This window comes from Helianthus annuus, chromosome 14, assembly GCF_002127325.2.
Source record: "Helianthus annuus cultivar XRQ/B chromosome 14, HanXRQr2.0-SUNRISE, whole genome shotgun sequence".
Lineage (NCBI taxonomy): Eukaryota > Viridiplantae > Streptophyta > Magnoliopsida > Asterales > Asteraceae > Helianthus > Helianthus annuus.
In genome coordinates, this window is record NC_035446.2 from 38,711,249 (window position 1) to 38,730,693 (window position 19,445).

General features: G+C 37.0%; 2 long non-coding RNA genes across 2 annotated transcripts; both read right to left on the reverse strand.

The window, feature by feature from the left end:
* Positions 1-6,990: 6,990 nt before the first annotated feature.
* Positions 6,991-9,740, reverse strand: LOC118486314. The gene is made up of 3 exons (XR_004878417.1): positions 9,479-9,740; positions 7,565-7,631; positions 6,991-7,030 (listed from the first exon to the last, which is right to left on the reverse strand). It is a non-coding gene; the product is annotated as an uncharacterized LOC118486314 (long non-coding RNA).
* A 6,898-nt stretch (positions 9,741-16,638) lies between these two features.
* Positions 16,639-19,388, reverse strand: LOC118486315. Its single transcript, XR_004878418.1, has 3 exons — positions 19,127-19,388; positions 17,213-17,279; positions 16,639-16,678 (listed from the first exon to the last, which is right to left on the reverse strand). It is a non-coding gene; the product is annotated as an uncharacterized LOC118486315 (long non-coding RNA).
* Between the last annotated feature and the right edge of the window lie 57 nt (positions 19,389-19,445).

The following is a 19,445-nucleotide window of genomic DNA, read 5'->3' on the forward strand; positions in this document are numbered from 1 at the left end:
CTTAATGTGACCCTAACTCTACAGATTGTGAAAGGGCATTGCCCTTTGGGATGTTTGAAAGGCCAATCTTAGCAAGAAAACAAAGTTTCTGTTACTGAAGGGGCCATGCGGCCCGCATCAGGATCAGACAAAACTCAGGCGGGCCGCCTGCTATGTCTGATCTGCACAAAGTTTCAGAAATGGCAGTTTTAGTCCCTGTTGCGTATTTAAGCCATTTCCGACACTTCTAAGGCCCGTAAAGCCAACTTTAGGGCCCTAAAATGATGCCTAAACATTGTGGACATGAAACATGCTCAAAAATGTTCCGGATGTTGGTTCGTTTGGCCGTACGATCGCGATGTTCGCTTAATTACGACGGAATGCGCATAAGCGCGAAAGACGATCCACATGACGTGACGAATGGATTTTTCTCATGCCAAACACTAAGGCATAATATTAGGATGCTTACATAAATTTTTGGATGTCCAGATGTATTCAGAACGTAAGTTATGCGCGAAAGTGCAAACTTGTGCACTTTTTGACACTTTTAGCCCCTGAATGATCCAAAAGTTTGTTTTTGCCATACCAAAGCCTTCAAAACTTATTTCTAAGTTATGTGAAGGTTATTTAAGGTATGTTTAGTGCATGTTGATGTTCCGGAGTATTTGTCGCATTTAAACTGAGTACGTTTACTCACCAGTTTGCGTATAATTCTCCAGAAAGCGATATAAAGTTTGAAATAGAACAAGAATTGATATGTGCAAATGATACACATATTTATACAAGATCCCAAGTATGAAATACAATATTTCATCGGCTTGGTATTTGTTTGATGGTCGCGGTGACACAGGTGTCACAGTCTCCCCTACTTTAGGAAATTTCGTCCGGAAATTTATTCGTAGTAGTCTATTTGTGACTTTGTGTCAAATATCCACCAAAGATATGCAAGGCAATATCCTGTCATTTCCTTAACGGAGACTCCTCAGAAATGGAAATGAAGGAAAAATCAAGGATATTCATTTTCCCTTCGTTGGAAAATTTTCAGAAACGAAAATGCACAGAATGAATCATTTTCCTGAATGGGTATCCTTTAGAAATGGAAATGCACGGAATGAGTCATTTTCCTTAATGGGTATTCTTTAGAAACGAAAATGAACGGAATGAGTCATTTTCCACAATTTCTTCAGAAACGAAAATAAACGGAATGAGTCTTTTTCCTTAATGGGTATTCTTTTAGAAACGAAAATGCACGGAATGAGTCATTCTCTTTAGTGGGTATTCTTTAGAAACCAAAATGAACGGAATGAGTCATTTTCCTTAGTGGGTATTCTTCAGAAACGAAAATGCACGGAATGAGTCATTCTCTTTAGTAACGAAAATAAACGGAATGAGTTATTTTCCACAATTTCTTCAGAAATGAAAATGAACGGAATGAGTCATTTGTAGGATCAGTTTTGACCACACGAATGAGTCAATCAGAGCTAGTGCTTACTGAAAATGTGGCGCAAACACATTTACAGCATGATACAAAGATAAACGTAACAGAAAGGAGTAGAAACAGATGAATTCACACTTTAAACACTTTTTCTTCACTTGATAACGATTGCCACACGGTCAGCAGTTCGACGTAGAGTACAAGACAATGTTACAAATGAAGACAACTTCAGGGGTATTTATAGAGTTTGTGAACCGCTCATGTGACATGTCCACATGAGCGATTCAGCCTGGTTTGCTTTTGTGGACATATGTCACAAAAGCGGTCCAGCATCATAACTTTCATATAATTACACTTTCAACCCCTGAACTTATACAAAATAACCTATCTAGACCATATACGTTAATCTAACTTTACAAAGACGCAGGCTTTAGACATTATGCACCAACAAACTCCCCCTTGGATGAAGCCGCAGTCTTTGTCTTGAAAGTTGGTCTTCAGATAGCAGCTTTGTACTGTTCTTCACGCCCTTTAGGCTTCCTGCTCAAAGCAATTCTTATCTTTTCATGCTTTCGCTTCTCTGCCTTCTCTTCTTCCTGTTGTTTCTTCAAAAGCTTTCCTCTTTTTTCTTCCATCCTACGATTTTCACGTTCACGTTCACGTTTTGCTTTCTTCTTCATCTTTTCATCTAACTCCCACCATGACGATTTCCACTTGCTTTCGGAATTAATTCCTTTTTGAAAGCACAGCGATACAACGCGTTGGAACTGTTGAGCTTGATCTTTATCTTCTGCTTTGTAACGAATCTTGTGAATAAACAAGCATTCAATGTCTTTTGCCGAACAATTCACCAGCCACATCGGATCATAGACACGAATATATCTCAGCTCACCACCAGCTCTGTACGTTATGATTGCTTCAGTTGTCAGACAGCTGTAAACCCAATCAATGAACCCTTTATAAAACTCTTGCTCCATTTCTGGCATAGGAATTATTGTCATGGTTCTTGGAGGCTTTACATTCAGAATAGTTTCTGTCACACCAGACATAGGATCTACTCTTTGAATACGTCTTGGACGATGAGGCTTCCATTTTAGATATCCTCTCAGATTCTCGTACTTAATATATCCCCACATCGCCTTATCATTCTGTCTCACCTGATACTCCAACGTTCTCACCTGAAATAACTCATCGACATCCCACCATGGTAATGACATAATGTCATATAAAAGTTTAAAGTATTGGACACCATATTCTCTTCTAACTGCATAGGCGTTGACTTGTGGAAGAAAACCCCAACTGATAATATCGCCAAGCGACACATTTCGATCTCGCTGGAAGTATTTCAACGGCCTTTTGAACTTTCTTTCATGAGAGTCTTTGAACCATTTAGAACGATCAATCTCTTCAACACTTGATTGACCTTCTTTTTCAACATTAGACTGGCTCTCTTGTTTAGCTTCTTTTCTCAAACACTCAAACACATTATCATTCACTGCTTCAGTCACTTTCTGACGCAACTCATCTCTGTTTTCAGCAGCAAAGAATTCCATTAACGTCGGAAGTTTTGAAGTGTCTTCAGGAACATCTTCATTATCCGAACCATCCTCTACTTCAACCCTATCATACTGATCGGCATCCTCAACATAGTTATACTTGTAATCTTTCTGTTTATTGATATCAAAGGATTCCAGATCAGCTTCAAGATCAATTGGATTCTCGGGATTTACATCTTTTAACATCTCCCTATACACATCTAGACATAAGAACAATGGTTCATGATGTTCTACAATCTGAGTCTTACTAGACTCCCCCTTTCTCTCAGCTTCCCCACTTTCTTCATTGACTGTGTCGTTTAGCAGATCTTCAACGACTTTTTCTTTTGAAGCTTCGGTTACTCTAACTCCTGAACCTCCTGCAGCGTCATCATCATAATCACCTTTTGAACTGTGACTGCTTGCAGAATAAACAAACTCTTCCTCATCATCATCTTCATCATCCTCTTCTTCTTCGCCACCAATTAACTTTGGCGATTGAATTTCTTCTTCGACCATACCAGGAACTGAAGATATAGGCACAGGATTATCTACCACCATCGAAGGCACAACAGACATTACAGAACTTCCTTCAATCCCTTTACCCTTATCTTTCATTTGCCTCTCTACTTCTGCTTTACGTTCTGCACGAAGGTCCTCTAACTTCAACTCTTCATACTTTTGATCCACTGTTGTTTCTAACATGCTTTCCACAACTCTATTCAGCATGTAGAACTTGTGTTCATGCAACGCTTTAGCAACCATAAGCTCTTTATTCTTCAACTTATAGTACTCGTTTTCACTTTCTCGACGACTCTTCTCCTCTTCTAACTCAGACACTCGAACTTTCAAAACATCAATTTCCGTCTGATCAACTTCAATTTTTAGTTCCAACACTTTGTTTTCACCTTCTAACCTCTGCACTTTACCAGCAAGAGACTTTTCTCTTTCAGCAATCTTTTTGCATTCATCCGCCAACTTTTTGATTTCTGCTATCACCTCATCAATTCTCTTTTCTAACTTCAATACTTGAGAATTGTTTGCAAAATCGAAATCAACATCTAGCAGATTATCATGCGGTATTGCAAGGCCTCTACTTGAAGAACTAGGTTGTGCTTGGGTGATTGGAGGTGTGCCAAAAAGGTCTTGTGAAGAATAATATTGTTGATGTGGAGGTGGTGATGGTGGAAACAGAGGAGATGGTTGTCTTTGTGGAATAGGTTGTCTGGGTGGTGTTGACTGTGATGGAGGAGTAGGTTGTCTTGGTGATTGTTGTGGTGTTGGTTGTCTAGGAGGAGATTGATGTATTGGAGATTGTGGAGGTGTTGGTTGATGTGGAGGTGTAGATTGTGTTTGCATGATCTTTTGAGGGCGCTTTGACACTTTAAACTTTGGAGTAGCCTTCTTTCGACCTCCAGCTTTCTTTTTACCCTTAGGAGTAGATTGTGATGCTGAAACATGCTCTGGAGAAGGTTCATAAGGTGCATCTTCTTTCTCTTCTCTCTTCCTCTTTCTGAGTAACTTCTCCTTTTCTACCTCCTCTCTCATTCGCCTTTCAAGTTCTCTTGCATCAACTACTTCAAACTCAGACACACTAGAAGAACTAGTAGTGTCTTTATCAACATCGTCGCCTCCAACATCATCTACCACTTTCTCTTTCTCCTGTGGAATGTCAACATTATCAGTAAACAAATCTGTATGAATTTCAATATGAGCTACACTAGCCGCCTCTTGTTCCTTTTCAATGTTCACCTCAGGCACTTCTTCATCAGACTCATCTACTAACACAGTTTCAGCCTTCTTCATTTGTTTTTACTCTGGCTTTGACGAAGAACCTTCACCTTCAGCTACTGGAGTTGCAAGTCTACGTCTGCATCCAGACTCCTTCACATACCACTCATTCCTTGTTGGTTTGAAACCCTGAATTATCTTCAACTCCACAGCATACAATGCTTCTTTCATTTCTTCCTGATTTCTCCAATTCTGATGATTTTCTGGATCAGGATCCACATAGTTTGCATCTCTAAGCAATCCGAAGTTTTCAATTACTAACTCCGGCTCTGGATGATGAGGATGATACTTGACAAGATTCTTTAATGAGATATTTGACATGTGAGCTTGAACAAGAAGATCATCTTTAATGTTTCTATCAATTCCTGGATATGCACGATCAATCATCATTTGTACAAAACGTGGATATCTCCAGACTCTAACATCCGACGAGAGGTTTTCCACCATATAATGAAAAACTATATGTGAGAAGTTGTATTTCTTGTTCAACACCAATGCCGTTAGTATGTTCATCTGATAATCTCTCATCTGATCATAACTACCCTTCGTGTGACTTAGAGAAATCAAAATACAATGTATTAAAAACTTGAACGATTTCTGAAATTTTGACTTTAAGTAGTTCCCAGTGTTCAATGTGCTTCTGTATCCCAAACGTAGCATACACCCCTTCACCATTCGTTCAGGAAATCTTGTTGGATAGTTGGCTTCATCAGGAAAGTTCATCACTTCGCGAAGTAACGCTTCAGTCACCAGTATGGTCTCCAATTTTCCATCCACTTCCACCACAGATGATATCACTTTGCTTGCCTCGTTATACTTTGCATTCAGCCAAAATCGACTAATGTGAGATCGGTACAAAGGCCGCTGATCAGTCATCTTTTTCTTCACTGGAATACGATTTATGTAGTCCAATATACTGCTGAATTCTGAAAGCAAAGGATACTTTTCCACATCTAGATCAACACAACTGTTGTGAACTGGGTCGAATAACACATTCGTAGATGCCTGCACAACACCAACAAACAGGGACTTAGACAAAATTTCACATTTTGAACACTTTGACCAAAAAGGTGATCCATCACAGAACATTAAAAGCGATCCAAACATTATAATGCCACAAAGGCGATCCAAGGACTTAACAACCCTATAGGCGATCCACAAGAATGACTAAAAAGCGGTCCAACTATAAAAAAACACAAAAAGCGAGCCACCCCTAGTCACATAAGCGACACAACCCTAATATGCCTTAAAAGCGGTCCAGAACTTGTTCCAATGGGCGGTCCTAGAATTTTATGAATGGACGATTCAACATGGAACCTATGAGCGGTTCAAAGTACATCTGTTCACAAAAGCGGTTCAAATATGATCTATGAGCGGTTCTGAACAATCCTAACTGTAAAAGCGACCCTACACTCAAATCATGTAAAACATTTCTAAATCCTAAAATTGATGCTACAAACATATTCTACACAAAATTCCGAACCTAAGAGTATCTTTTAATTTTGTTAGACTATCCTAAAACACCCTAGATCTAAATCTAAACACATTCAGTTCCGACAACCCTCATCAAACGATCAAATTTCATCAATTAGCATGTAATACTACACCTAGTATCATCATACGACACTGAATCAACAATCATTTCACACAAACATGACATTCACAGGCTTAAAACATGAATCGTTCACTCACTCAAGCCGACAGACATGATTTATCACATTAGAACTGAAATTAAATGATGACTTACCTTGCCCATGATGTAAATGATGGAAATCTATTAAGAACAAGCAAAAACAAAGCTCAAACAGCAAGAAAACACGAAGATCAGTTGAGATCGCTCGAATCGCCCCAAAGAAGATGTCGTAAAAGCGGTTTAGAGTAATGACAGAATAAGCGGACCCTGTTCCTTATATATGAGGTCTGAACCGCTTATTTGTCATGACCTTATTGTCACACCCGCTCGTAGCGGAAGCGCGAGGTGTGATCTGATCAGTTCTCATTGCATAACAATATAAGTGAACATACTAAATGAATAAAAACAAGCTCCAATGCCATTGTCATAATCGTTTCAAAAGAACGCAAATAAGTTAAATGTATTGGTTACAAACCATCAAATGAAAATAAGTTGTCATTGTTTTATACTTCGAAATGTATGTCTTAAAATGTCAAGGCTTTGACCACTATATCACCGCAAAGAGGCGGTATATAACGGGCAAACCCTTTAAATGGTGGCATGGAGTCTTGATACTTGCTTTCCTTGACTGAAATGTCTGCATGGTCCACTAATTCCCTGAAATACATGTTAAGTTTGAAAACATCAACAAAAGTTGGCGAGTTCATGCAGTTTAGTTGGATGAGATGTATCTGTAAAATGTGAGTTGTATAAAATGTATCCATAAAATGTGAGTTGTATAAAATGTATCCGTAAAATGTGAGTTGTATAAAATGTATCTGTATGTAATGATGTAGTATGTAAAGCGTCAATGAAATCGTTGATCATTAATGTTTCGCGAGGACATTAATATGTGTGACGAAAAAGGAAGCAATCCAACCCTAGACGATTTTATGCCGATTCCTATCGACTGGGACACAAAAGCACTCTTCCGTATGGGTCCACGACCAAGAGTGGGGCTCGCCAAAACCCATTAGATCTAACCACTTGTACCTAGGTCCAAACTGGATTAATGGTGCTTAGATGTATAACCCTAATTCGCACATGATCTAAGGTGTTTCATTCCCTAACTTTAACATACGTTGAACATGTATTTTCCCCGATAGTTGTAAAGTTGTAAAACATTTAAATGAACAGGGGACATGAACTCACAGAATTGCGTCCGTGAATGGTAAGTAACTGTGATCTGACGTACGGTCGTCCTGAATAGTATCACCACCTACAAACGTTCTATATTTGTTAGACACTTCGGTCTTGTAATGACTTGAGTACAAGTCTTTTATCTTGAATATGTGTTAAGAATTGTATGTCTTTGTTATTCATTGAACTGTGTCTTAGATGTATTAATTGATAACTGTTTAGTGTATATATTTCGCCAAATATATATTCTTGTATCTCGTGAGTTGTATCATCGGGTCTTGTCCTCTGGATTTCATGTCTTGTATGAATAAATTGTATAATTGTATTTTTACCAATTTATATGTCATTGGGCTTAGCCCAAGAATTCATGTTGTTGGGCCAAAATAGTGTTGGGCTTCAATAGTGTTGGGCCTAAATAGTGTTGGGCCTAAATAGTGTTGGGCCTCAATAGTGTTGGGCCTAAATAGTGTTGGGCCTAAATAGTGTTGGGCCTCAATAGTGTTGGGCTTAAATAGTGTTGGGCCTCAATAGTGTTGGGCCTAAATAGTGTTGGGCCTAAATAGTGTTGGGCCCAAATGTTATTGGGCTTTATGTTATTGGGCCTTGGCCCATATGTTGGGTATTGGGCTTAGCCCATAAGTTTTGGTATTGGGCTTAGCCCATGTATTTATGTTAAGCCCATTTAGGATGATAAGCCCATTTGTAAAAATAGCCCATTTGTTATAAAATAAGCCCATTTGTTAAAAATAAGCCCATTCGTAAAATAGCCCATTTGTTATAAGAGAAGCCCATTTGTTAAAAATATATTCTTTCATTTTTATAAAAATTACTAAGTATAGGCTTTTTAGTTAAAAGAATACACAATAGTTTTTATAAGTTTCAAAACATTCGGATATTGTTTTCGGTGATGTGTATGTATTCGTGTCGAAAGATCGCCTAAACGTCGTAGTAACTTCCTCGGAATGGCGAGATGTTCATAGATTCGCCCGTCGTCCGTTTTGACCATAAGTTGTGTTTGAAAGCTCGGAATGTCCGTAAGGTGTTTATAAGATGTATTTAAATGTAGTCTTGTAAGACTTTAGTCGAAATGTACATTGTGTTCATTTGTATCATTGTATTCAAGTTCCTAGTTATCATAAATATAACTAATACAAACAAATGACACATAGCACATAAGTTGTTAAGTTAACTAAATATATATTTTCTCAAAACTTTGCTTTTATAAAAACTATTCTTTGAAATCTTTTTAATCTAATAAAGATTTTGTCAAAAATAATAGTTTTTGTAACTTATGATTTTTAGGAAAAACTTGGCCATATTTTATTAGAAATATGGACTTTGCCATGTTTAATAAAAACACATCTTTTTCTTATAAAATCACCACTAATCTTCTCATATTTTTCTTAATAAAAACATATGAGATTTATAACATAACTTATCAAGATGAACTCATACTCATGTAGGGTTTTGGTATGATCTTTACATATGTTTACTAGTCCAAAAATCATATTTTACTTCTAGTTTTAACAAGCTTTTCATAAAAACCCATCTTGTATGTTTTCTTTTTATAACTTGTAAAAGCATTATTTTTTTGTTAACAACCTTATATACTTTAACAAAATCAAAGATCATGATCCTCCATCTAAACATTTATGTTTAACAAAACCCTTAAACATTTTCATGTACACTTGTTAGATTATGTTTTTAAACATCATCTAACAAGTTATTTTTATGCTAATCATCAAAACTAGATCAAATATGCAAGTAATCATCTTTAACTCACAACATAAACACACTTTTATATCATGATTATTATTTTGCTTCTTTATATTTTCATCTTGTTTTGTATTGTTGTTTTAGTTATAAGTTGTTCTTTAACAATAAATACATAAACAAGTATGAAAATAAAGGATTTAGAAGTCTCACTTCTAGCTCTTGGCTAGGGATGATCTAGGTGAAAATAAGAAGCAAAGAAGATGAAGATTTGATGGTTGAAAGCTCTTAGATGAATGGAAATGCTTGCTTCAACTTGTGGTTGTCTTAGATCCTCCTAAGTTCCATGAAAATGCATCTTGATCATCATGAAAGTGGCTTGAAAATGAAGATGGGGGAGGGGTGTTCTTGACCGAAAATGGGGTGTTGTTGGGAGCTTTTGGTGTTGTGAAGATAGGAGGTGAAATGCATGAATGAAAGGGTTAGAAGAAGAAGGTAACTAGTTGCAACAATGATCACATTTCACCACTTGTATCAAGTTGCAACATGAAGTAAATATCTAGATATTATTGGTAACAAGTTGAAAGAAAAGTGGGGCCCACAAGGGGTGTTGCAACCGTGAATGGGGGGGGGGTTCCCTTTGCTTTTCCTTCTTGAATTACTTAGTAAAAATGCTAGAGTTCTTAGTTAGATGTTTTAGGTAGTTTATAAGTATAAGTGTTTAAGTGTTTAAAGGGTGTTAAATGATCATTACTAGACCAAAATGATCCGATTAACACTAGATGACCATTAAAAAAAAGATTTGATATCGTTCGGACATTTGTTTCGAATTGTTTCGGTTAGATGTTATTTGAACGCTAAGTTGCGAAACATGTGTGAATTGATGTAGTTATTGGCTCGGATATTACCCGAATGTATCCTCACATGAATTATATGTCAAATAATATTTTTACATGTCGTAAAAATATTAGAAAGCTGATTTCAGCAGAATTTCTGCGGAAAAATGTTGAAATCATCGCTTTTAGTGCTTTTCGGGCAATTTTTAGTGTTATCGGACTTCGGAAAGGATTTAAATCAAACCCTTGTATTCCTAGTTAGGGTTTAATATATATAAGATGTTGGACTTTCGTCTAAGTCCTAAAGATGTCGTTTAGATGATTTTCTGCGGATTCTGCTTTTTCGTCAGAATACTAGTTTATTAGGTGCTTTTCTAGTAGTTTCGATGCATTGTTTAAACTGTTCCAAATGTACTTAATAAAAATGAGTCATATGCATCCTAAGTAAGTATTCCTTGAGTATTCTATGTGTATGTCACGAAATAAGCAGTTCGGATGTTCAAAATGAATAAAAAAATGTAGCTAAAAATGTAGCTAAAATGAGTATTTTAAGTGTGAAAAGTTACCGTAAAGTGGCAGTTGTCACATTCTCCCCCTGTTATTAAGAATTTCGTCCCGAAATTCAAGCTGAGTCATCCTTTGCAGGAGTATTCTCGAACAGGCAGGGGTATTCTGGTTTTGATTTGATCTGTACGTTCCCAAATATATACGGGTCCGTGTCGAGAGTTCCAACGAATTTTAACTAATATGTTATGACTCCTTCGTATTTTCTGGACCTCCCGGTCCATGACCTTAACAGGTGCTTTATGAATTGGAGTTTGTCATCAATGTGAACTTCATCCGCCGGGATGATAACCGTTTCTTGTGTTGGACTCTTCTTAAGATTCGACACATGAAATATGTCGTGTACACTACTTAGTTCTTCTAGTAACTTCAGTTTGTAGGAAACGGTGCCAATCTTTTCTAAGATTTCAAAGGGTCCTACATAACGGGGGTTAAGCTTTCCACATTTGCCGAAACTTGCTACGCCCTTCCAAGGTGAGACTTTCAACAAGGCCTTATCTCCGACCTTGAAAGATAATGGCTTCCGTCTCCTGTCTGCGTAGCTCTTTTATCGATCGCGAGCCGCCTTGATACTGTCTCTGTTCTAAAGATTTTATCCGTAGTCTTTTGGATTAAATCCGGTCTGATTAGTTGTTTATCGCCCGCTTCCGCCCAACATAGCGGAGAGCGACACTTTCGACCATAGAGAGCTTCAAACGGTGCAGCTTGTATACTTGTATGGTAGCTGTTGTTGTAGGAAAACTCAACCAAAGGAAAATTAGTATCCCAATTGCCGCCCAAATCCATAACACACGCACGAAGCATATCTGCGAGTGTTTGGATTATCCGTTCACTCTGGCCGTCAGTTTGTGGATGAAAAGTCGTACTTAGATTTAAATGAAATCCAAAGGCCTCTTGAAATGCCTTCTAAATTCGTGAAATGAAGAGACCGTCTTGGTCTGAGATGATTGAAATAGGCACTCCATGACGAGCCACTATTTCCTTAAGATAGAGTTCTGCTAGTTTCTCTGTGCTATCCTTCTCCCGAATCGGCAAGAAGTTTGCGGACTTTGTCAATCTATCGACGTTTACCCATATCATGTCGTGGCCTCTTGCGGTCCTGGGTAGCTTCGTAACGAAGTCCATCGATATTTGTTCCCATTCCTAGAAGGGAATCATGGGTTGTTGTAGCAACCCCGAGGGTTTCTGATATTCTGTCTTGACCATTGTGCAGGTCAAGCATTTTCCGACATAAGTCGCGATATCCTTTTTGAAGTTAGGCCACCAATAGTACTCTTTCAAGTCTTGGGCCTATGTGCTTCCTCAAAATAACATCTCGAAGGCCGCCAAACCGTGGAACTCAAATTCTACCCACAGAGTATAAAGTTCCATCTTCTTTCGGTACTAATTGTTTTTCTGTGACTCAAAGAGTTTCTGCTCGAATATGTTCTTCCTTGAGCGCTTCTTGTTGTGCATCATGAATTCGTGTGGTAAGATCCGTGTGAATCGTCATCTGTAATGCTCGAACTCTCAAAGTTCTAACTCGTTCCTTGCGGCTCAAGGCGTCTGCTACAACGTTCGCCTTGCCCGGATGGTACTTTATTTCACAATCATAGTCATTCAGCAATTCAATCCAACTTCCCTGACGCATATTTAGTTCTTTTTTATTGAATATGTGCTGAAGACTTTTATGGTCCGTGAAAATCGTACACTGAGTACCATATAAGTAATGTCGCCATATTTTCAAAGTGAATACCACTGCGCCTAACTCGAGGTTGTGAGTGGTATCATTCTTTTCAACTTTCAGTTGAAGTGATGTGTACGCGATAACTTTTTCCTGTTGGATAAGTACGCAACCAAATGCTTGATGCGAAGCATCACAGTGAACTACAAAGTCATCGGTACCATCGGGTAGTGATAAGATTGGTGCATCGCACAACTTATCCTTGAGAAGTTGAAATGATTCTTCTTGTTTCACAATTTAGGTGAGGGAGGTTAGCGGTTGAGAAAATTTTAGAAAAATTCTCTATAAATCTCCGATAGTACCCTGCTAATCCCAAGAATTGTCGGACTTCAGTTGAAGTCTTGGGCGCTTCCCAGTTCTTAATTGCTTCAATCTTCGAGGTGTCTACTTGAATCCCTTTCTCGTTCACTATCTGCCCGAGAAATTGTACTTCACGAATCCAAAACTCGCATTAGTGTCTCCTTCTTGAGTAGTTCTAAAATGGTTCTCAAATGTTGTTCGTGCTCGTCTGCCAATCGTAAGTCTATCTTGGAGTAGAAGCTTGAACCTTGCAATTGATCGAATAAATCACCAATCTTCGATAGTGGATACCGATTCTTGATGGTGAGTTTATTCAACTCTCTTTAGTTGATGCACATTCTGAGTGTTTCATCCTTCTTCTTTATATACAAAGCTGGAGCTCCCCAAGGCGAGAAGCTTGGTCTAATGAATCCTTTATCCAACTCTTTGTGTGAATAACTCTTGCATTTCAAAAGGTGCTAATCGATATAGAGATTTGGTTATGGGTGCGGTTCACGATACCAAGTCGATATGAAACTCGACTTGTCGATATGGTTATAGTCCCGACAAGTATTCAGGAAATATTTCAGGAAACTCTTTTACCACTGGAATATCTGTCAGTTGTGGCCCAACGGCCTTCTTTTCGACAACATGTGCTAGAAAGGCAATACAACCTTTCCATAAGCACTTCTGTGCCTTCTGGTAATTAGTGATCCGCAATGGTGTGTCGTGTTTCTCTCTGTGAATAACAAGTGTCTCTTTATTCAGTGTGGTAGGCTAATGACCTTCTCATGACAAAGACTTCGACTTGGTTATCAGACAACCAATCCATGCCAACCACTACATCGAAACTACCCAACTCAATGGGTAAGAGATCGATACTGAATTTTCGCTCGCCAAGTTCCTAGGAACATCCTCTAACAACTTCCCCTGACTAGGGTAGTTTACCGTATGCCAATTCTATAGCATGAGGGGATGTCTAGCTTACTTGACTCTAGGCCAAGTACATTTTGAATTCTATGTGGCGAGGACTTCACAGTATAGTTTTAGGAACCCTATGTTTAAATGTAGGATAACCCAAATCCATATGTTTAGATGTAGGATAACCCAATCCATATGTTTAGATGTAGGACAACCCAACCATATGTTTAGATGAAGCTAAAATTGGCACCAGTAACAAATAACATGGATGTGAAATGTTGGTTGATTGGAAACGTGTCGAGTAACTATTGTTTGAGTGATTGAGGTAGGGTGGGATGATGCGGTCATGCTTCGGATCTTCGAGGCTAAACCCAACATGTAACACTCAGTGTGTTTGAATTCGGGTGTTACCCAGTATGGAACAACCCTTGAGAGATCGTGAAAGCATCAAGTGTAACCAACAATATTGGCTCCAGTTATGATCGAGTTCTTTTATAAAATCATATGAAAATAGATATGAAAATCAGATGATATAAAAGAATGATGTATGGTTAAATAAATAACCAACAGAAATGTAGTGTATAAATATATCATGTCTTGAAATATAATATTTTGTCTTGTGTAGAAGATGTCGCGTCTTATGCAAAATGTCATGTCTTGTCTTTGTCGAATAGGTTTGAATAACACCACGATATGCAATATAATATAAGCACTTATATATAGGAAGTACCAGCGGCGTATCCACCATGCTTTTATCATATTACACACGTCTCGTTATTTACGAAAATGTCTTGTATATACTAACATCAAATGTCATGTGTAATAATGTCTTGCTTAACAGTGTCATGTATAAACCACATCTTGTGTAAAAGCAATGATTTTCAACACATAACTTTTAACTTAAACATTTGTTTCTTTTGGTGCCATGATATTTTTAATACACACTATTAAAAGAATCTAGACATATATTTGGATATATATAGTCTATCATGCACCCAAAAATGAAGAATGCAATTGGTCATGGAAACCTCAAGATCGCATTGTTCATATATGTTTAAATATATGATAATATGGATAACTGAAAAAAAATAAAAATAAAAAAAATAAATAAGTAAATAAATGATAATGTGAATAACCGCAACCAAAATGCGTAGTGCCTCTTGCGTGTATCGGTTATATGTTTAGTGGCAAAGAAATAATTCATTGAGGAGGGAAAACCAACTAGTGGTCTTCGTCCATATAATATGTGTTCCCTACTCTATGACCTCGATCGTCCGAAGTAGAGAAAATCCTTTGTATTATTTGTCCATGTGAAAATTATGGTAATAGTGCTTGAGTTTCACGAGCTCTAGCAAGATTATTAGAATCTCCAGAAATTTCGAATAGAATGCAATGAGGGAGTTGCAGCATGGCTCATGCCATACCATTCCTTGGGAAAAGACAAATGTCAAGCGACGAAATTTATTGTATCATTTCCAATAAATATGATAAGGTGGAATATGATAAGGTAAGGTAAGGTAAAGTAGGATAAAGTGTCATAGACACCCTGGAACCAACCCATGTTCAAGAATTTCGAGAATGTTGAGGAAAATCCACATGAGTAGCTAACAAGTTTTGTTTGTTTTAATGACTAGTCTCAAATGAATCGTGATATAGATCGAATGTTAGGTGTGAATAAATACGTGTTGTCTTCCTGTATTGTAGTGTACGGTATTGTAGGGTATTATACTAACCACCACAGTTCGTGTTCTAATAGATAAGAAAAATTGAATCTCAAGTAATAACTTAAGAATTTTGAATGAATAGTGATCATTAGCTTGGCCCCCAGAGTCCACCAGAATTCCCATGCACTACAAGTTGTTATTACGTTGGCCACCGTAATAATAAATTGCCTTGCATGGTCACCCTAGCGTTCTCTCGTACGAAGCAGCCGATCAGTAAGAGAGGAAACACTGTTGTCAGTACTCGTAAAACGGTACGGCGTTAGATGAAATAGAAATGAAAAGAATCTGTAATAATAACAACTGAAGAGGCACCTTCAAGATGAGTACTTCATCTTCCTTGTAAGGACAAGAGTATATCCACCTTGATTAGTATGAGTCACAGGGATCTCGTCCCCCTAATAGAGTTGTTGTCCAAGGTTACCACCTCCGCCTCGTCGTCATTATCATGGTCAGGCATCTCAGCATTTGCAAGAAAGCAGCCGTATTTTTATGGAATTAAGTTTAAGATATCACTTAGGAATCATGTTCTCCATAAGCCGCAGTAGACGTGAGGTCGATATTTTCATCGTGCGAGTAAAGAATAATAATAAAGTTTGAAGTCGAAGGTATTTTGTTCTTGCCAAATATTTCGTACAACACATATATGAATGGCTTATATATATATAATCATATAAAATCCTATCTAACAAGGATTTCTATCTTTGCATAAGCTGAACTTGTAAACCATTTATAATGCGTAAACTGATAATGTAATGTATTGTAGGCACATAGTATGTTAATGTAATGTGTCTATTTCTCATAGACTTCACCCATGGAAATGTCCTCGCTTGATTTATGTGAAGTGAATTTTTGTTGTAGTGGACCTTGAAAAATGTTTATGCAATGAAAACCTTTTGACCTATCCAATTTTATTTATAATATGTTCAACATGAACAAGAGGTTTTCGTGAGGGGTCCCTAGTGATTGTAGACTTAGACTCGAGAAAGAATCCTGGTTCACTACAATCGATGCTCTGATACCAATCTGTCACACCCGCTCGTAGCGGAAGCGCGAGGTGTGATCTGATCAGTTCTCATTGCATAACAATATAAGTGAACATACTAAATGAATAAAAACAAGCTCCAATGCCATTGTCATAATCGTTTCAAAAGAATGCAAATAAGTTAAATGTATTGGTTACAAACCATCAAATGAAAATAAGTTGTCATTGTTTTATACTTCGAAATGTAAGTCTTAAAATGTCAAGGCTTTGACCACTATATCACCGCAAAGAGGCGGTATATAACGGGCAAACCCTTTAAATGGTGGCATGGAGTCTTGATACTTGCTTTCCTTGACTGAAATGTCTGCATGGTCCACTAATTCCCTGAAATACATGTTAAGTTTGAAAACATCAACAAAAGTTGGCGAGTTCATGCAGTTTAGTTGGATGAGATGTATCTGTAAAATGTGAGTTGTATAAAATGTATCCATAAAATGTGAGTTGTATAAAATGTATCCGTAAAATGTGAGTTGTATAAAATGTATCTGTATGTAATGATGTAGTATGTAAAGCGTCAATGAAATCGTTGATCATTAATGTTTCACGAGGACATTAATATGTGTGACGAAAAAGGAAGAAATCCAACCCTAGACGATTTTATGCCGATTCCTATCGACTGGGACACAAAAGCACTCTTCCGTATGGGTCCACGACCAAGAGTGGGGCTCGCCAAAACCCATTAGATCTAACCACTTGTACCTAGGTCCAAACTGGATTAATGGTGCTTAGATGTATAACCCTAATTCGCACATGATCTAAGGTGTTTCATTCCCTAACTTTAACATACGTTGAACATGTATTTTCCCCGATAGTTGTAAAGTTGTAAAACATTTAAATGAACAGGGGACATGAACTCACAGAATTGCGTCCGTGAATGGTAAGTAACTGTGATCTGACGTACGGTCGTCCTGAATAGTATCACCACCTACAAACGTTCTATATTTGTTAGACACTTCGGTCTTGTAATGACTTGAGTACAAGTCTTTTATCTTGAATATGTGTTAAGAATTGTATGTCTTTGTTATTCATTGAACTGTGTCTTAGATGTATTAATTGATAACTGTTTAGTGTATATATTTCGCCAAATATATATTCTTGTATCTCGTGAGTTGTATCATCGGGTCTTGTCCTCTGGATTTCATGTCTTGTATGAATAAATTGTATAATTGTATTTTTACCAATTTATATGTCATTGGGCTTAGCCCAAGAATTCATGTTGTTGGGCCAAAATAGTGTTGGGCTTCAATAGTGTTGGGCCTAAATAGTGTTGGGCCTAAATAGTGTTGGGCCTCAATAGTGTTGGGCCTAAATAGTGTTGGGCCTAAATAGTGTTGGGCCTCAATAGTGTTGGGCTTAAATAGTGTTGGGCCTCAATAGTGTTGGGCCTAAATAGTGTTGGGCCTCAATAGTGTTGGGCCCAAATGTTATTGGGCTTTATGTTATTGGGCCTTGGCCCATATGTTGGGTATTGGGCTTAGCCCATAAGTTTTGGTATTGGGCTTAGCCCATGTATTTATGTTAAGCCCATTTAGGATGATAAGCCCATTTGTAAAAATAGCCCATTTGTTATAAAATAAGCCCATTTGTTAAAAATAAGCCCATTCGTAAAATAGCCCATTTGTTATAAGAGAAGCCCATTTGTTAAAAATATATTCTTTCATTTTTATAAAAATTACTAAGTATAGGCTTTTTAGTTAAAAGAATACACAATAGTTTTTATAAGTTTCAAAACATTCGGATATTGTTTTCGGTGATGTGTATGTATTCGTGTCGAAAGATCGCCTAAACGTCGTAGTAACTTCCTCGGAATGGCGAGATGTTCATAGATTCGCCCGTCGTCCGTTTTGACCATAAGTTGTGTTTGAAAGCTCGGAATGTCCGTAAGGTGTTTATAAGATGTATTTAAATGTAGTCTTGTAAGACTTTAGTCGAAATGTACATTGTGTTCATTTGTATCATTGTATTCAAGTTCCTAGTTATCATAAATATAACTAATACAAACAAATGACACATAGCACATAAGTTGTTAAGTTAACTAAATATATATTTTCTCAAAACTTTGCTTTTATAAAAACTATTCTTTGAAATCTTTTTAATCTAATAAAGATTTTGTCAAAAATAATAGTTTTTGTAACTTATGATTTTTAGGAAAAACTTGGCCATATTTTATTAGAAATATGGACTTTGCCATGTTTAATAAAAACACATCTTTTTCTTATAAAATCACCACTAATCTTCTCATATTTTTCTTAATAAAAACATATGAGATTTATAACATAACTTATCAAGATGAACTCATACTCATGTAGGGTTTTGGTATGATCTTTACATATGTTTACTAGTCCAAAAATCATATTTTACTTCTAGTTTTAACAAGCTTTTCATAAAAACCCATCTTGTATGTTTTCTTTTTATAACTTGTAAAAGCATTATTTTTTTGTTAACAACCTTATATACTTTAACAAAATCAAAGATCATGATCCTCCATCTAAACATTTATGTTTAACAAAACCCTTAAACATTTTCATGTACACTTGTTAGATTATGTTTTTAAACATCATCTAACAAGTTATTTTTATGCTAATCATCAAAACTAGATCAAATATGCAAGTAATCATCTTTAACTCACAACATAAACACACTTTTATATCATGATTATTATTTTGCTTCTTTATATTTTCATCTTGTTTTGTATTGTTGTTTTAGTTATAAGTTGTTCTTTAACAATAAATACATAAACAAGTATGAAAATAAAGGATTTAGAAGTCTCACTTCTAGCTCTTGGCTAGGGATGATCTAGGTGAAAATAAGAAGCAAAGAAGATGAAGATTTGATGGTTGAAAGCTCTTAGATGAATGGAAATGCTTGCTTCAACTTGTGGTTGTCTTAGATCCTCCTAAGTTCCATGAAAATGCATCTTGATCATCATGAAAGTGGCTTGAAAATGAAGATGGGGGAGGGGTGTTCTTGACCGAAAATGGGGTGTTGTTGGGAGCTTTTGGTGTTGTGAAGATAGGAGGTGAAATGCATGAATGAAAGGGTTAGAAGAAGAAGGTAACTAGTTGCAACAATGATCACATTTCACCACTTG